Below are 20,812 nucleotides of genomic sequence, written 5' to 3'. Positions count from 1 at the left end.
GCAGCGATGTTCATGTTGGTTCTGGGATCGATGAGACTATGACTATGGAGTGCAGCAGTAGAAGGCACCACTTGTCCCACATTCCCTGTGCGTAGCTTTTCTAGTTCTCGTATTTTTCCCTCCATTTCTTTAACTCTCACACTTAATGTATTATTTTGTTCAATATTAGATGCCACGTTATTTTTAAGGGCGCTAAATGATTTTCTGAGGTTACTCACAGACTTTAAAATCATCTCCTTCAGGTCTTTCCGCAAATTTCCGCTTTTTTCTGTGACGCTAGTTAAAGTTTCAAAAGCACTCTCCACAGTTTCATCTACAGTTTCAACTACCTCATCAGCCATTGTGTCTATGTGTGTGTATATGTCAACAATGTAACTTCATTGCTTTACTTGTGCAGCACTTAACCTGCTGTAGTCCCTCACACAGGAATATGGTTTCTTCCGAGCCCAGAGCCTTCTGGTATCACTTACGAACAGGCAATATGTCTGGATCTCAGTGAAGAGTGGACAACAATTTTACTACATAACTAAAAACACGGTTTTTAACCCAGCAGCTGTAGATTTTAACTCACTAACACTTTCACATGGACCACGCTTCAATAAGTATAATAGAACTTCAATAAGTTTATCGCCACTATTGAACTACGACACTATAAAAGAACTTAAATGGAGACACTTCACCAGACATAGTGTACACCTACTGGCGCCATCTCGTGTGTCGTCTGTTATGTATGTATGTATGTATGTATGTATGTATGTATGTATGTAATTAAGAACATCAACAGCATGCCCTATTACATAGTAATATTATATGCATTATACTGAATAATTTACATTTGTAATTAAAATATTTTGCTACAATTTGCTTCTAACAGTTATTCATGATGGCTATCTGATGTGCTTTCATAATATGAAAGTTGAATTTACACGTAGGCCTACCTTAACTAATTTTAATCCTATACTTATAAGATTGAAATTTCTATATGCATGCATTGTATTGCTTAATTTACATCTAAAATTACAATATTGTGTCATACTTTGCTTATAATAACTAGGGACCAGATGTTTAGGTTTTTAAGAAGTCCATTTTAGGTTACTGGAATAGTGAAATAGGTTTTTTTAGGCTTTTTGTCCAAACTGTGAATGGGGTCGCAAAAACTGCCTCAGTGTTAAAATGGATGCTTACAGTCAGTTTTAAATAACAAAAATTTAAATAAAATAAAATGTACCACAAAATTAATCTTTTAAGTTTTATTAATATTTACAAATTCGCAGTTTTTATTTCTTCCCTTTTAACATGTGTGGTTCAAATAAATTGAACTATTATTAAACTTACCATTTTATATAATATAATTTCAATTTGCATTTAGATAAATACAGAAATTTCAGTTTCGAGTATATAAAAGGTACAGTATACATACTAAACATCTCCAAACTTGGGCAAGAAATCGTATTAAAAATTAACCAGTATATCTTAAGAAGGAAAATAAAGTGACAAGGGAAAAAACCAAGTTTCACTAGTACCCTTCTAGATTACAGTATACTATCAAATACTCAATAGTGAAGTTTTTCCTGTTATCTCTCAAAACATATTTGAAGGACGAAGATGTTCTTTCTACTTCTCATGATGATAAAGATGCAAAATTCATTGTTGCCACTGCAGCAGTCCCCAAGGTAACTGACAACGCTTTTCCTCTGAGTATGGAGCACATATTTTTCATTTCTTCAAACCCTGGATTCCTCTCTAGTACTTTCTTCTACTAGCATGTCATGTCTGTGATCAGTGGAAATTCCAAAATAGATAAAGTCCCAATCAGTGGCCTGAAAGGATGAAGCCTTTGAATACAAAGAAAGAAGGAATTCCCTGTTAACCATTTTATTCAAAACAACCAAAGACTAAAGGGGTAAAGACCGCAAATTTGATCGCTTTCTCCAGTGCAGAAGAGAATAAAAATTATAAGATATATTGAAATGTCTAAATATATTTATATAAAACGCAGTAAATATAGGAAAATACCTATTAATTAATTATTATTTAGGCATTTTTTTAGTTCTTAAGGCCCAATTTAAGTTTTTTGGGTTCAACAGAATTTACATATATGACTCTTATGACCATAATTCGGAAAATTATCTAAGAAATTTTGAGTTTAGAAGTAAGGAAAAAAGTAGGTTACAACTTTTATAAATCCGGTCCCTAATAACAACTATTTCTGATGATTATCTTACGTGTTTTCATAATATGAAAATGAAGTACACCTTGTCTTAGCCAATTTTTATCATATAGCTATAAACTTAAAATGTCTGTACTATACCTAAAGTAAACTATATGTACAGTTTTATTATTCTTTTACTCGTACATTGTATTGTTATAGTCGTCCACAAGCATTTATGGTTGCCAAGGTCACACACTTTCCCTTCTTCTTACTGCAAACTTACTCACCCTCCTACCACCCTAATGGGCTGGGGACCGGTTCTACTGTAAAAATCTGAACTTCCTACACTGCAAAGACAAAACCGAAATTCAGTAATTCAGTATCCTGTCTAAGCTTGTGCTGTGCTCTTCTGTGTTATGTGTATAGCTGAGAGTTGTCTAAACTTAAGCTGTGTTATTCTATTTTATATATGTAGACACTTTTTCAAGCATTCAATAACTTGTGGTCGAGTGATTAGTCACTCTGCCTTGCACCGTGGCGACCCGAGTTCGATCCCAGTCTGGATGGTGAACAAAGTGGGCGTGAGGGTTTTTTATCGGAGTTCTCCCATTTCCCCTCATCATTGTCATTCCACCAATGTTCCATAATCACAATCACTCTGCGAGATCCTAAGCCAGGTGTCCAGAACAAATAAAAAGAAGTCTGAAAGTTGTATAACTTGTGTTTAATAAATACTATTATTGTTCGAGTATGCTTCACAGTCTAAATATGCGTAGCCAGACTAAATAGATCATTTTTTATGTTTGCAAATATTTTTAATATCTTTCTAGCTATTTCTTCCAATAAAACTCAGAGTTATGGCAACAGCTTTTGGTGTTAGTTTAAACATTTTAAGAAATGTTTGTATTGACGCGATTGAGTCCCTACAAAATGATCCATGCCCACCTTTCCGTTCTCCTAACCATCTCATGATTCATTTTCCGTTTCATAGTCTCGTCCATCATCTAATTTTCCTCTTGGTCGTCCCTTCAATCAGTTTACTAGGCCTATTATTAATCTCGTCAATCTTTTTTTTTTTTCTTCCCTTCATTTCACCTATAGTTGTTTCTTCAGTAATTTTTTTCTGATCAAATTAATTCAGTTCTGATTGTCCTTTCAGCTATGTCCCTATTAAAATGTTCTCAGCTATCTGTTATTACACGCCGTCTCGTCAGTCGTTCTACCCTAATAGTTCCGGATTTTATTTTCCTTCCCATTGTCTTAAATCTTTTTTTTATCATCTCTTGTCACTTTCGCCCCAATCATTTAATCACTCCTGATCGTCTTATCAGTTCCTTTGTCCTAATTATCTCGTATTACTACAACACTATTTCATAAGTCTTCTTTCACAATTGACGAGACGCTCGCTAGTAAATTATAAACGATCTATAGGCCTAAAGGAACTGAGACGATCAAGAATGAATGGACGAGATGAGCACAAGGAGACTGACGAGATTATTTTTTGCAGTGTAACTTGCAAAGGGAAAAGTTCGTGAGGAGGGTGGGTAAGCAGCCGAAACTACGTACGACCTTGAACACTTCAGAAGTCTGTGTTCCACTATAGTAAGACTGACTGTCCGAATTTTATATCTATCCTCTTCAGTCCCGAATTTGCAATTTTTAAAAATTGAAAAAAAAAAAAAAAAAAAAAAAAAAAGTCACATAATCATTCTGGGGTTCCAAAATTCCCAAATCAAGTCTTCACAGAAAATCAAATTTTGGGGCAATTTTGACTCTTGGTGCCCTAAAATTTTAAATTCTAATTTATAAATCTGGTATAGAAATGTTGCAAAAGTGATACTCTTCATTTCCATCAAATTTAATTATTAAAAAATTCAAAAGTATCCGAGATACTGCAAAAAAATTCAAAGATAATTATGTATAGTATACTATACAACAGGACTGAAGAGGCTATTTTACCTTTTATTTTCTTATATTCTATATTTACAGTTTGTTGTGTCATAGTTATTTTATAATTGATGCCATTGTTGTGTTAATTGAGTGTGTATATTTACAGAATGCTCTCAAGTGAAATGTTATTGATTGTCAGTTGTTAATTGGACAAGTTCCTCCATTTTTTTGTATATCTGCTATTAAAACTGATCTCTGCTGTCGTGTGTCCTGACATTCATAGATTAGATGGTTTACAGATTGCCTGGTGTTATTGCATGTACATCTTGGATCTTCTGTGATGTGGAATCTATGTAGGTAAGCTTTGGTTTTTCCATGGCCTGAGATAATTACTGTGAAGTCCAGTGTAAGGGGTACTTTTATCTTGAGTCTTACTTTGATTGAAAGGAAGGAGGATTTGGAAAGAGCTCCATTTTTTTTGCCATTTATGATAACTGTTTCCTGTATCTCAGTTTTAATTGTTGATTTGGGGATTTTATTATAAATGTTTTGTAGTTCTTCATCTTCAGCAGCTGCTTTTGCCAATTTGTCTATCAACTCATTGCCCATAATTCCTACATGGGCTTTTACCAGAGCCTTCTTTAGTTACAAGCCAGAGCCATACGTCGGCAACACTGTAATTAACTGTCACCCGGAGGCCTACCATACAGGACACGTGTTTGTGCTAATGCCGATTTTCAATGTAAATTAATGTTACAATATAAGTGTGTGTCGATGGAATTATGTTCGCGGTCGTACTAAACGTTCATTGTTGATGTATTATAAACTAATTGCGTGTTGGTGATAAAAAACAAGACAATAAATGAAAATAAAATGGTTGCAGTCTTTGGCAATTTTTACGGTTATTGATAACAAAATAATTGACTATTCTACTAAATATTAAATATTGTATAACTACATTTTTATATTCTTATTTGTAGTTTGTGTATATCAGAATTCTAGTCAAATTGTTGGGTCTCGCCTGCTATATCAATAAAGTTACGCCATTGGTTTTCAAATTCATTGTAAACAGCTGTTTTGCGTGATTCCATAAATGTTGCAGTTTTGTTGAAGATTCGGAATGTCTGCTATACATCAGAACTATCTATAATTTGTAGATGCATATAATCACTTTGTTGGTTTTCAAGGTTTGTTTATTAATATCATTTATTTTGTAATAAATTAGGTATAAGCATGTTTCTTTTCACTTCGTATTTACAGGATTTAAAGTTCACTGAGTTTACGCTAATTGATACATACATGTACTTAATAGATAATGTTGCATTTTGTTACGTATTATGTTGAAGGGATGTGTTTTCATTTTTTCATAGATTTTTTTACTTGGCTTAACTGTATTTACATCCTCATACTTTTATTATAATAGGTATTTTATTTTAGGCCTATTTGCATAATTTACATTCTTAGCTTGTTTTCTGTAGTTATATTTATTTAAAATTATATTTTAAAAAGTTTATAACAAATAATTTAGGATACAGTATTATTATGGTGACTGGCCAGGTTCAAACTAAAACTGGCTTCCTGGACATTTGAAATATTTATAGAAAAGCACGACATTATCACATGAAATTAAAATGCATGTGATGTCCTACACCTTTCATGTCAGAGATGAAACAATATTAAGCAGCAAAACATTGTCAATTTACTAGCAACATAATGGTTAATTGATTTGAATAGGGTATTGCGAAAGTACGTCGTTATTTTATTTATTTTTGGTACAAGTAACATTTCTTTAAGTATTTATTTATTTTCCCTTGTACCATCAATAAAAAAACAAGTATGTTTTTATTTTTTTAAATTATAAGTGGCTGGCGATAAAAACAAGACAGTAAATAAAAATAATATGGCTGCAGTCTTTGACAATTTTTACTGTTATTAATAATGACAGAAAGTGATTGACGATTCTTGTAGACATTAAATATTTTATAAACTGCATTTTTATAGTCTTACTTGTGGTTTGTAGTCTGGCATAAATGTTGTTCAAGGGAGAGTTGTAGGATCTCGCTTGCTGTGTTTCAATAAAGTCGCTCAGCTGAGTTTCTTTGCAAATACCTATTTTCTGTTCCGACCAGAAATGCAGTAGTTCTGTTGAAGACTCACAATACCTGCTGTTTGTCACAACCATTTGTAGTTTGTAGATGTATATACTGTGTTGATTTCCAAAGCTTGTTTATTTTTCTTTGTAATTAGTTATAAAAGTGTTTTCTTTTCACTTCGTATTTACAAGATTAAAGTTAGCTCAGTTTAGGCTAATTGGCACATAGATAATAATGTGTTATGTTACATATATTAAAGATATATTTCTGCACTTTTTCGTAGACCTTTATACTCATTGGCCTAACTGTATTTGCATCCTTATACCTTGTTATATGTCGATAGTTTCCTTTGTTTGTAATTTTTTATGTTGTTTTTTTTGCATAGTTTACATTTTTAACTTGTTTCCTGTAGTTATTTAAGATTATATTAGAAAAAGTTGACAACAAATAATTCAGGAGAACATTAACATTATGGTGACAGTGGCCAGGTTCAAACCAAAACTGTTGATTTTCATCTCTTTCCATTGTAACTTTAGTTAAATATATAATAATTGCTTTATGATGTGCACACTTCAAAAACTCATCTTTATATTGCTCTGATACCAACAAAGTAAATATATCTGTCACTTTTATACACACATTCATAACAATTTCTGAAGGTATAACTAATCCTCCTGGCTGAAGTTCTTCAAAATATGGATCATTTGAAACACTGCTCTTTAAGAAATTCAGACATATTTCACATGATATTTTACTTGATAATTTTCTAATTGTGTAGCCAGAAATGTATATCACAGCTGACATATCAAAAGAACCTTCATATATATTCATTGACAACAGTGATACAAATTTAAGGGCTTCAGTATCAGAAATGTTATCAGATTGTATAGAATCTGAATCATTTTCGTTGAGAATGCTACAGTCAAGTTCAACTTTTCCATATCTAGATGAATGTACGTTCAAAACACTTTTTATCCTAATTTTTTTCTCATTTTCTAGCACCTGAAGTGCAGAAGCATTGTAACTACAACTACTGAGCTGTCGATAATGACCAAATCTTCTTTCTAAGTTGTCGGTTTGGAACTTGCCTACTAACAAGTAGTCTGGATTTACATTTTCTAATACAAATTCTATAACATGTACTAAGGCAGTTGTTGTCTGTAAGAGTGCCTGTGAAGTATCACGTATTAGATGACCATAGGAGAGATTTAAATTTTCCCACTTTCTTAGCCAGTCACAAAAGAGTTGTAAGAAATGAATTCGTTCATCATCCAAATCAGTGAAGGGCATTTGATCTTTGTCACGCTTGCAGGAGCCTTTGGTTTTACTTTTAACATTTACAATGTGCCACCATTTAGTAATTATCTCTGAGAAAGTAGTGGTGTCATTACTGTCCAGTGCACTTGTTTTTAAAGCTGCTATGGTAGTGTTATGAAATACATTCTCAACAAGTGCCACTTTTTGTCTGTCCAAGTTGTTAGGATAGACTGATTTATAATTTAATTTAAATGCTGTGCAAAGTAAATTGCTTGCAAGACTGTGATTGGCATAAAGGGCTCTTATGTCACTAAAGCATGCTTTCATAATAATGTCACTGTCCAAAAAATCTGGGAAGAAGAAAGTTTTCTCACTGTCTACCTGATTCAACCAGTTATTTCTTATATTTTTGAAACTATGGACAGGTTCAAACATGAGAAATATTTTTAAGTATTCATACTTTGGATTAGGGATAGAATAAGAATTCTCAGCATTTAGTTTATTGCAAAGAGATTTGAACATGTTCTTGTTGACTCTGTTGTTATCACATATAATGCAGATAACTATTAACCCTGCATCTTGTACCAGATGCAAGACCTTTAATGTTAAGTTCATTAAATAATCACCTGTAAGTGATTTTACAGGTGTTAAAGATATAACTTCTTTGAATGACCCGAAGGCTGAATGAACCATGAAAGCTTGTATCGTTCGTGCTTCGTCTGTTGCATCATTTGTTGCTTGTCCAACTAACTTTCCATTTTTGTATTCAAGAGATGGGTTTATATATATCTCATCAAGAGTTAAAATTACATATTTCTCAGTATCTCTAAGTTTTTTTGTCATCACCTTAAGGAAATATTGATTTTCTTTTTCTGAATTTGGTGATATATAGAAGTTAGAAGCAAGTTTTTGAAGGTGCTTAGGATGAGGCAGAGTCAATGTTTCACTCTCTCTTAAGGAATTGTATGCTGCTGCTGACTGACAGTTCAGCGTGAATGCCAAGATTAAAGTGGTGTTAGAATATGTACTTTTTTGCCTTGTGGTCAATTCAAACTGTTCCTTAAGAAACACAAGTTTGGAAACACAATCACTCGACTCATGATATCTGATGACTCTGTCAATTGCTTCAAGGACATTGTGTTGAAGAGTTTCAATATTTATATCATTCACATTTTTTTCTGAGAAATTCTGCAAAGACTGAGTCAGTTGGGACCATTTGCTTAAAACTCCATCTTTTGGAACAAAATTATTTTGAGAAGAAGGTATTTTGTTCCCCATTGCATAAGTAGTCACATGTAGTGCATTGTCAATTTTCACAAGATGACTGACATGTGGTAAGTTTTGAAAATCCAATTTAAATATACAAACACAGTTTAAGTTCTTACTTATCTGCCAAAGAGAAGTGTCAATCCTGTTATCTATGTCGGTTTTTAAATCTTCAAAACTACGTACAGTACTTGATCCTTTTCACGAGCCAATTCCTCCAATTCAATCTTTTTTCTTTTTTCCCTACAATCAGAAAGCAGTTTCCTTTCTTCTGGATCTTTTCTCCTACAAATATTTTTTGTTAAATACTTAGGAAATTCTGGAAATATTGTAGGACAGGCATCCGAAAGAACTCATTGGGCTTAGGAGGAACAAAAAGAACATTTCCTTTGGAATCACACAATGTATCACCTTTAGAAAAACTGTCATTTGAAAAATGTTTTATGCATACTACACAATCTTTATGGGGTTCCCAATTGCCTCTTTTTATATTTCTAACCCATTTCTGCCTTTGTTCAGGATCAACAGGAAATCTAAATGTAGTGATATAACCATCTGTTTTGGTGTTGTAGTTGCTATGACACATAGGAACACAGCACTTTTTAGGCATCTGAAATATTTGTAGAAAAACACGATAGATAATCGCATAAGATAATATTAAAATATATCCTAGACCTTTCACAGATGAAACACCATTAAGTCGCAAAACATTGTCAATTTGCTAGCCACAGATTTGTTAACTGAATGGAACTTAAGAATACTGTGTAGGAACTTACGTCTTTATTGCATTATTGATTTTATTATTTTCGGTGCAAGGGATATCTTTTTTATTTATTTATTTATTTACCTTCGTACTATAAATAAAAACATGTTTTTTTTGTAATTATTTTAAGTGGCAGCCTTTGTATGTAAGTAGCCTACTTACGCCGTATTCTGAAGTATAGCTAATTGATTGCAATAAAATACTATTTTCGAACCCGTAATAATTTACATCACTACTCTGAATCTTGATCTTACCTTTGTGCATGAAGTAATATTGAAAAAATACGCATTACGTAAAATGAAAGCAATGAGCAAACACAATATCACTTTAAAATCTCCCGCCTCCACTCTGCGTTGCCAAACCTACCCATTCTCCGGCTTGTAACTAACGAAGGCTCTGGCTTTTACCCATCTGAAGTGAATTTCCCATTGGCTTTTTTCCAAAGATCTAATTGTGGTCAAGATGTCCTCCACTATTGAGTTCTGTTGTTGTTTTTTAACCCTAGACAGGTAATCATCACTGTACACATGTTAAAGGTAAACAGTAGTAATCTTTACTACTCACATTTTAATGAAATAAAATCAACTCAATATCACACATTTTACAACTTTTACACATTTCGTACCCATTAATGTTCATTTAATTGTAAGACTATCATAAAGTCTTTAAATTCATGTCCTTGACCTATTTACAATTAGTGCAAACAACAGCCTGATGTTCTCTGCAGAATCTTTTTTTTTTTTTTTTGCAAAGGTCACAAATTGTGGTCGTTATTCTCCTCTTCTTTGCTGGACATAATATATATAGCAAACAGTACGTTTACCATGTGGCTGCATTTCCTGGCATTGTTGTTGCACAACAATGTTCAAATGTTCTTCAGTTGTTGCCCGCATAGATCGACGTAAAGTGGGAAGTGTCAAGCGGTGCTGCATCCATGGTTTTGTGAGCTCTTCACACAATTGGAATAAGAATTGTTTCCTTGACAATGTTTTCTGGGTTCTTCTAACCATGTTTTCGGTATAAATTATCCATGAATTTATGCCTGCAATATTTAGTATGTTGTAAAATATTGCTAGTGGCCAGCGCTTCATCCTTCTATTGCAGGAAAGGTTGTGGCATATTTGATCCAGGATGTCTACACCACCTTTAGCCTCATTGTAAAATTCCACAGTCTCCGGTTTCTTTCAAATGGGATTTACTCTTGGTTGTTCGTGAATTGTAGACAAAAGAGTGACAATTTTGTCTTGCTTAGTTTTGTAAGACACACGTGTCAGCTCTTTGTCAAAACAGAATATTGAAGTCCCAACCTTTCTGTGTTTATCTTTCTTTTATCATCGCGGGTGGAATTTCTGGTTTGTTTTGACAAAGGGTACCCACAACAGTCAATTCCTTTCTTAGCATTTCTGTAGCTAATTTTATAGAGGTAAACCAATTGTCCATTGTGATGTTGCAATTCGACTTCACAATGGATCTCGTAAGCAATAGTGGTAATCCTCCGGTATTCGTGGATTTCCCCAGGTATGGAGAAGCATCACATATGTATTTTGTTCGCACATCGCACATCATCACTATTTTTATACCGTACTTGTTTGGCTTGGACATCTGAAAGGACATCTACCATGGAAGCCTAATAATTGTTCATCTATTGTTAGATATGGACCTGGTCTGTAATTGTTTCTGCAGTTGTGAATAAATTCACTCCAGATTTCTCGTATGGCATCAAAACTGTCTTCTTTCTTGCAATCTTCTCACGTTTCTTTATCGTCGAATCGCAATGCATGAATCAAGAAATTCCTCTCACTCATTACTGCTGAAAACTTACTGCCACACAACTTCGTATCAAAACGTTCTATTGTATTCAAATGATTGTTCTTCAGAGCACCTCGAGCAGAGCTCTAATTTCATTAGATGATATAGGCGCTATTGTTGCTGGTAATGTTTTATACTTTTCCGACAACTTTGCAATCTCCTCATTTGTGTGGACAACTATTTTGTCGATCATTGTTTCATTCAGAAACAGAAGAAACGTATTTTTTGGGTTTTCGGCACACTTTGCATGAGCTTGGTCCAGGGAGTACAGAAATAATGTTTCTTGATGCTATCTAGGAAGCCCGAAATTTAGAGGAGACTGCAGACCAAATATGCGAGTTTTTTCCTTTCAGTGATTCGTTTGGAAGAGTTATAATACAGCCCTCTTCTATAACAGAACTTGCGTTTTCTTCATTACAACAATCACTACTTTCATTACCTTAGAAATCTTCATTGTTCTGATATTCATCCTCTAATTCTAAGTTATCATGTGGCTCTGAAGAAATTCTTTCATCATTACTGTCACTGTAGCCTATTGTTCGTTATTTTTCTCAACATCTTCTAAAATTTTCCCTATTTTAACTCCTAGATCAGGATCGCCCGCTTGTAACGCCATCTAAAATATTCGACAAAATATATCGAATTAGACTACCTTCTTTATAAATATTATTGTAATAAAATAATTATTTTAATAATTTTCTAGTAATTATTATGTAAGCAGACTACACTGTCAGGACATACGGAACATAATAATAGCCAGCCATTTATTTTAAAATCTTAAAAAACAGAAATAATCTTACCTTCTGTTTCCTTCAACTCTGCATTTTCACATCCACTGTAGGTAAACTATCGTAAATTTTACGACGGAATTATCTGAAAACACCACTCATGACACTTAGAGGACTAAAATCTTACTGACCATTAGGATAAAGGAAACAAGAAGGTACATATTCAGAAGGTGAATGAAAAATTTCCACTCTAACAGCATCTTTGGGGAAAATTGTTGGGACAGTCGTAAATTTTACGAACCTTACCTGTCTAGGGTTAATATGGCTAATTTACTTTACTATCTGAATATGGGAAGGTGGGGCAAGAGTGTCATATTAAGGTTTGACATAGATTGTTACTCTTTCCAATGATAATTATTATTTACAAAATTAATTTCAAAATGTTTTACACTTTCACTCTATAATAACAAAACACAAAATCCAGTATCTCTTATATTTTAAGAAAAATACTAATAGACATAAATGAATGTCATATGACACTCTTACCCCCCTACATGGGGTAAGATTGTCAGCATTATTGGGGCAAAAGTATCACCAGAGTTCAAATACAGTATTACTTTAAAAATTACTTATTTACAGTTTATTCTCTGGAAATATCACAAGTATAGGTTCCCTGTCGTTCATTAAAGTCAGTGCAATCCATATGTGACCACTCATTGCATTCTTTACATTGAATCATTGGATCATCAGGTGGGTCACTCAACATTTTATTACAAATAACACAAAAAATAATTGTCACTTTTATCAGTATGGCAGTCAAGAACAGCTTGAGATGAAGCTTCTTCACCTCCTTTCTTCTTTTTTTTTTTTCTGTGTTTTCATTCTTCGGTTGATTGATTTTTTCCCTGAATCATTCATTTTATTTTGCAGTTCATTTTTATATGAGCTACTTGTAAGATTAGCAGATGTTTCAATCTTCCTTCTTTTTTTGGAGTTGTTGTAGGCACCATTTTACAAATTGGAAGAGGAGACAGTGATTTAATACCATAAGAGCCATTTGAATTGATGTTTTCCAAAGACCGACTTGTAGATGGTAATGATTCATTGGCCCTTGGAATCATCCTTTGAAGATTTTCTGGCGTAGAGCTGATCTTTCTGGTATCATTCACAACTGAAGGTTGAGTTTTATCATGCTGTAAACTGTCTTGGTTTTCTGAAGTGCTGTTGTTTGAGTTACCTTGTGAAATGTTATTCGGCTTCAATGGTTTCTGGTTTTTCAAGAAATGAATTTAATTCATATATTATTATTTATATTTCTATCTTTTTAGTTTCTATTTTATTAATATAAATGTTATTTAATGTACAGAGTCATTGGTTTTGTTGTTGTTCATTGGGATGTCTTGTGCTACATTACCAGAAAGTGCTTCTGAGTCAGCAAAATCAGATTCATAAAAACCATCTATTCCCGTCACTTTGAAACCCTTCATTGCATTGTTGAAAGTAGCAGCTTTACCATAGGCTTTGGTAAACAAATCAGCAATGTCGCATTCAGTAATTCTCTTGCCAGGGTTGTTTGTCATAAATGTTGAGCTTTCCTGTTTATAATAGGTTTTTAGACGACCAAAAAATGACTTGTCCAGAGGCTGCAACATATGTGAAGTATGTGGTGGAAAAGTGAGCATATGAATTCCATATTCTCTTGCATTTAGAATAACCTATAGGGATTTGTGACTCACATGACCATCCAATTTTAATTTCTTCAGGAGTGTAGATCTTGAAATATCATATTCTCTGGCAGCAGAAGCTTCACTATTTCCATTTCGGACATCCTGCATAGCAGATATTAATACCATTTGCGAATAAGATGACCTTGTACTCTTCCGAACATACGAGTAATTACATACCATTGTTAGTTTTAAAGTACCTGAAGTATAATATTACTGTTATTAGATGATTAGAAATATTAGGTATTCTTAATATTATTATATAATTTCAATAAAATTAATCAAAATTATTCTAAATAATAAGAAATATGATACCACACTCAGAGGGGTAAGAGTGTCAGGGTGACACTCTTGCCCCAAACATAATATGCAACTTTTTAGTTCTGCCACCTAACATCAATAAACAGAACAGTTTCAATAACACAAGAATTTGCATCCGTAAATACGTACTTTTAAAATGCCTTTATTAAATATAGCTGCAATTTATCTATCTAATCTATTTTTGATGACAAACGTTTAAAAAAATTACTTCAAAATACATCAAAACATATCTTGTGCATTTAAACACAAATTACCTCACAAGAAGCAAGAAAAACTAATGTTACTACATAGCCGCCATTTTTTTATTGTTATCAAACTAGGAAATAAGTCACTGAAATATATTTACTTTATTATTAGTCATGTCACTCTTACCCGACCTGGCACTCTTACCCCTCCTTACCATATATGGCTGGAGTGTTTCCTTCCCTTGGCAAATCAGTGATGTACATATTTGTTTTTAAGTTCAGTCAAGACTTACCTATAGCAAAATTTGTAATTTATTAGACAAACATTTTCGCTCATTCAAGCATTTTCAGGTCTAGGTATGGGCCAGTGGCGTGCTGTCAGTGGACTAGTAGGACTAGCCTAGTCCTCTGAGTGTCATCAGCTTATAAAATTTATTACATTCCATGTTTGAATTTTAAAAATTTCAAGACATGAAAATTGACAGACTTAAATCTGTTTCCTCCCCTCAGCACTCAACGTCTGTAGAACTGGACTCGTCCAGCCCACGGGAACCAGTCAGCTCGCACTGGACTAGCTGTTCTCTTGTCTACATGAACAGTAAATACGGTTGGACATTCCCTGGTAAACAATTTCAGTGTCTTCATTCTTGTTAGAAAAAATATATTGGTACGTTTATTGTTTTTGTGCATTATCAGTTAAGTATTGAAAGTGTGCCTGTGAAGTGTAACATGGATTAAAACAATATTGTGTGTTTTACGCTGTTTAGTAAACATGGAAAGGGTCTTGTTTCAAAATCCAAGTCCATTGCAGTTCATAACAATTGAATCATCTGAATCGTCGCCATCTGGCAGCGGTACTGGTCACGACTGCCACCAGTCACAGTGTTGTGTTTTGAACCATTTGTTGAGCATTGGTACTTCTTTCAGAAGTTTAAGTTTTTAGGAAAAGCAAAATATTATAGTAAAAGGTAGGCCTATTCCAGACGTTTGTATGAGTACAAAAATGAAAACTATGTGCGTCATTTGAAAATTGAATACTATGAATCTTCAAAACGACTAACTGCATGTAAATCGAAAAATAAATTATTTTGCTTGCCTTGTGTCCTTTTTGAAACCAATAGAGAGCATAGAATAGTACAGGTTTCTCTGATATAGTAATTTTCACAAAGCAAAGATTCACCATAAGACACAATCACATTTATCTGCAATAACTAAATGTAAAACTTTCGGTAAAACAAGTATAGACTTTCAACTAAGTGAACAACGCAGGGAGGATGTTTTGAAACACTATACCGAAGTTGGTTCTAATAGAGAAATAATGAAGCAATTAATTGATGTAACTTGCTTACAGTACTGACGAAGCAAGAACTACCTTTCAGAGGTTATAAGTCATAACGAACACAGTGAATCTCTTAACCAGGAAAACTATATTGAGTTCTTGCACGTGCTATCCAAGTATGATAACAAATTAGACACACACTTACAAAATGCTAAAGTTTTCAAAGATACATCTAGTTGAATCCAAATGATATTATTGAAAGTATTAGTGACGTAATTCTAGACATAACAAAGGAAGAAGTAAAAAAATGCACTTTTTGTTGCCATTTAAATGGGTTGCAAGCACTAGTGAAGAAAAAAAAAATGTCCCAATGTTTTTTTCGTTCACTGTTATGCTCATCGGCATAACCTAGTTCTATTGCAGTCAGTGCAATTTAGAAAGGAATGTAAAATATTTTTCATGACATTGAGTGGTTTTTATTCATTTTTTCCTCATTCAACAAAGCGTGTAAATGCATAGAACATAGAATGCATGTAAGTCAAGAAGAGGTTTCCAACAGTGTCAGTTACGCGTTGGAATTACAGCTCTAGGATTGTGAACACGGTGCATGAAAATAAGACAGAACTGATCTCATTTTTTGAGAATATTGTTGATGACTCAGACTCCTGGGATAGCAACACTTTTATTTCTGTCAGAGGATATTTAGCATCATTGACGAATTTCACCTTTTCTTTTCTGTTGGAAATTTTTAGTCATATTTTTGCTCTCTCTGATACATTATTCAGTATTCTTCAGACAAAAACTTTTGATGTAAATTATTGCATAAGAAAAGTGAGAGACCATTTTTCATTCAAGAATCTCGAAACAATTTTGATAATATGTTTGCAACACTAGAAGAAAGTAATACGAATGAGAATGAACCTAGAAAGTGCCGTCGGGAAGGTGAATTGGATGATGATCCCAGAATGAGATATTTGCGTCTTTACAACGAGATAATTGACACGGTAGTTAGCCAAATGGGAAACAGAATTTGTGATTTAGAAAACTAAAATTTATCGAGCTAATTGATTCGAAAAAGTTTGAATCTCTCAAAACCAGATTTCCCGAAATTTTGTGTAGGCTACATCTCTTAAATCAGGCTACAAAAATTTGTTTCATTTCGAAAATTTGTGAAGTGAGTTAGTCACTGTTTATAGGTTGTCAGACTTTTCAGGCAGGACAGTGACTGAAATTGCAGAGTTTTTGAAAGACACTGAGTTAGGAGAAGAAGCATTTCCAGAAGTTTATAAATTATGCTGGCTAATAGCTACAATTCCAGTGAGCACCTTCACAGTGGAACGTACTTTTTCCTGTTTAAAACGCGTAAAGAGTTGCGTACGGAACACTCAGTGCAAAGACAGGCTTTCGCGACTTTCACTGTTATCAATTGAAAAGGCTCTATTGAACAAAATTCAAAGCCAAAGACATTTTTTATGATGATGTCATACAAAAATTTGTCCAAAGAGGAAAGAGGAGTGTTCCGTTGATGTACACATGAAGTGCTAACTTGTAAGTCTTATTTTCGTTGTAGTATGTATTACCTAATATATTTTTAAATTTTTTCTGTTTATTGTTGAATAGTGTCATGACAGTTCCATTACTGCTGGTCCTCCCTGAAAAATGTTACTGCTCATCACTGATATATGCCTATATATGAGAATACATTCTTACTATTTACATGTGCATACAATTAAAAATAGTGACACTTACATTGTGGTATATAATTAAAAACATTGACATTTACATAGTGGTCAAGTGTTAAAATATAAATAATTACATATTGTTGTATGTAGATGATGGCAGAACTAAATATTACTTGTTGATGTTGTTATTGCTTTTATGTGTAATGTAATTTGGAAAAAAAAAAAAAAAATTTAGAAAATGGTTGGAGTGAATGTAGGTATGAATGTTAAATAGGTTAGACTTACACGACAGTCATGTTGAGTAGTACATGGAGATTTGTAACAGGCAGGACGTAATATTCAACTCAGCTTACAGAGAACGTGAGGTGGTGGATAGGATACAGACTTGCTGGCGCAAACTATGACATACCACAATACCATCACCAGTAAAGTATATAATCTTTTCAGAAAAGAAAATATTAACATAGCTTTTAATACCAACAATAAATTAAATAATATTATTCCGAACAGGGTACACAATAAGGATAAATATTTGAATGGTGGCATATGCTCATTAAAATTTAAGAATTGTCATTCCAAATACATAGGTCAAACAAAAAGGAATTTTAAAACCAGATACAACGAAGATAAATCAGATTTCCGGTTCAACAGGAATAAGTCAAAATCTGCACAACACTTAATTAATATCGAACATGAATAACTAACATAAATAAAACTATGGAAATCGTCAAAACCATGAATAATTATAGTAAAATAAACACGGCAGAAGAATATTTTATAGCCAATGAACACAATAACCATTCCCCTTTGATTAATGAAATAATCTTCAACTCAAATAACATCTTATACAAAATCAATATTCCGTAACATGATGACTATATGCACCAGCAAGTCTCTGTCCTACCCACCACCTCATGTTCTCTGTAAGCTCAGTTGAATATTATGTCCTGCCCGTTACACATCTCCATGTAGCCTACTACTCAACATGACTGTGTCCACATCTGTGGAATAATGGTTAGCGCGTCTGACCGTGAAACCAGGTGGCCTGGGTTCGAATCCCGATTGGGGTAAGTTACCTGATTGAGGTTTTTCCGGGGTTTTCCCTCAACCTAATACGAGCAAATGCTGTGTAACTTTCAGTGCTGGATCCCAGTCTCATTTCAGCAACATTATCACCTTCATTTCATTCAGATGCTAAATAACGTGAGATGTTGATACAGTGTCGTAAAACAACCCAATAAAAAGCATGACTGTCGTGTAAGTAAGTTTAACCTATTTCACATTAATACCTACATTCACTCTAACCATTTTCTAAAAAAAATTTTTTTTTGGAAATTACATTACATATAAGAGCAATAACCACAGCAAGTAATATTCAGCTCTGCCATCATCCACACAGAACAATATGTAATTATTTATATTTTAACACTTGAGCACTATGTAAATGTCAATACCCCAATGTAAGTGTCATTGTTTTTAATTGTATGCACACATAAATAGTAAGAATGTATTCTCATATATAGGCCTATACTGAAGATGCTCTTTATTTTTAGTAGGTTATTTTACGACGCTTTATCAACATCTAGGTTATTTAGCGTCTGAACGAGATGAAGGTGATAATGCTGGTCAGAGGGCTGCATTGGAATTAAATCGCTGTTTGAATTTGGTCGGGTGTCGCACCCTCGAGTGAGATACGGTCATAACACGCTCGTAAGAAACACGAAGCACAGTACAAGGTCATCTCATCGACATGTCTAATCTTGTATGGAAGGCGACAGATAAGATACACAGCTGTCTTGGTCACACCATAAAAAATAAGGATTTATTTTCTGCATTTATGACAAACGTCTAATGGAATGGTGCTGCAGCGGAAAATGAAATAATTTTAGAAAAAAGTTTTCTAATACTTTTTTGTTAGCGATGTAGTGATAGCGTAGAATCTCAAAGGAAATTTTAATCTGTCAGTTATTGTGCCGTGTGGAAGAGTTTTTGTATGTTTATTGTGACTGACTGACCGTAACTTACAGTACAAATAATTGTAATGTTTTAAGTTACTTAGAACCTTAGGATACTCCAACTAATTCATATTTAGTTCAAGGAAAGACCAAAATATGGAATACAAAAAAAGAGGGATTGAAAAAAACAAATTTACATGTCCAAATTGTGATATTAAATATACATTTCCCTTCCGTCATTTTTAAGTGTTTGTAATATAACAAGATAGACTAAAACAAAGAGTATTTGAAACAATAGTTAATGGAATAAGTGAACTTAAACTATAAAGAAACATATTTCTTCAACAAAAATATTCCCATGTTAATTTAAACAAAAATTCACATCGATATGACATTTTCATGGAATCGCTCTTTCATAAGAAGTGGCACATAATCAGATCTTCTTTCTGGACAAAATTTACATACGTGTCTTCAGATGAGTTGTAGCAGAAGAGAATGACAACAAATTTGAACAATGTTTACAAGAAACATAACCCACTTTTTATCATCCTGTGAAGTCACAAGTAAGAATTTGTCCCACACATCACTCTTCATCAGGGGCTGCCGGTCCTTAGGGGCCACTGGGCCATCCCCACCAATATTTAGTCCCCCATAATTTTTTTTTTTTCGCATTTAAAATACGTAAATTTGTTCAAGACAGTGTACTGGATTCATAATTGTTTCAGTAAATTTCATCACATTACGCGATATGTGTCAGTAAAACGTCAAAGATTGTATGACACTAAATATTGTGAGCTTGGGCCTGCGTCAAAGGCCCCACAACTTGAACCACTTTAGCACTCAACTGCCATGGTGCGCGGTGTGCAATGTCGCATTCGCTACTGACGGAAATTCACGAAGTGTTACAAAGTTACCGTTATGAGTATATGCTTCATTGGGGCTTGTCCAAGCTGGCCTGCCTGACGGACAGAAGCAACTGTCGCAGATATTTTTGTTCTGTGAACAACTGCACAGCTAACGGTCTGAGCAAGGTTCTAAAACAAAGTCTACAACCTTCCAATTTAGAAAATAAACCCATAGTTCAAGCACATGATGGTGCTGCAGTAATGAGTGGAAACCAGGGTGGGGACTTTGATGCAGAAAACATTTCCTTATGCGAAATTTGTTCACTGCTATGGCTACCATCTTAATTTAGTTATAAAAAAATACATGTTCATAACGCATTAAATCAGTGATTTTTTTTTTTTTTTTTTTTTTTTGCAAATATTACTGGATTCATAGCATTCTTTTCCACTTCAACTAACGTAGTGACCTACTGCGATCTGTGTGCAGTAAGCATATAGGCCTACCAACCATTTCAGCAATACGATGGAACTTTCAGTCCCGAGTTGTATCCTCTGTTAAGGGAAATAAAGTGGAGCTATTTAAATGCTTCGAAAGGATTGAAGAGGGAGATGACTAAAATGAATGGAATGATATAACAGTAAGAGAAGCTTTTGGTCTAAAAACTTGTTAAATATAATAATGAATTTTTGTTTACTAAATTTATTTTATGGCTTAATGAAACATGTTGATATATTATACAATATAATACAGATGCAAACTGCAAATAGATTGAGAATATCTGACGCATTTCAACATTTTGAGTCAGCTGTAATGGAAATAAGAGAGAACACTAACAGATATGAAATAAATGTCGATGATGAAG

General features: G+C 33.6%; 1 protein-coding gene across 2 annotated transcripts in view; it reads left to right on the top strand.

The window, feature by feature from the left end:
* SiaT (beta-galactoside-a-2,6-sialyltransferase) overlaps window positions 1-20,812 on the top strand; it is a 234,390-nt gene that overhangs the window by 189,971 nt on the left and 23,607 nt on the right. Inside the window, exon 6 of one of the 2 annotated variants that reach the window (XM_069833540.1) lies at window positions 14,699-17,489. The exons of the other annotated variant lie outside the window; for it this stretch is intronic. The gene's annotated coding sequence lies outside the window, so the exon portion shown is untranslated. Of the gene's footprint in view, window positions 1-14,698; window positions 17,490-20,812 lie in introns of those variants that run through there. 2 annotated transcript variants of the gene reach the window in all.

The sequence above is a fragment of the Periplaneta americana genome, chromosome 8 (genome assembly GCF_040183065.1).
Source record: "Periplaneta americana isolate PAMFEO1 chromosome 8, P.americana_PAMFEO1_priV1, whole genome shotgun sequence".
Classification (NCBI taxonomy): domain Eukaryota; kingdom Metazoa; phylum Arthropoda; class Insecta; order Blattodea; family Blattidae; genus Periplaneta; species Periplaneta americana.
The sequence above is the reverse complement of the archived record's forward strand: the minus strand, read 5'-3'. Positions and strand labels throughout refer to the sequence as shown.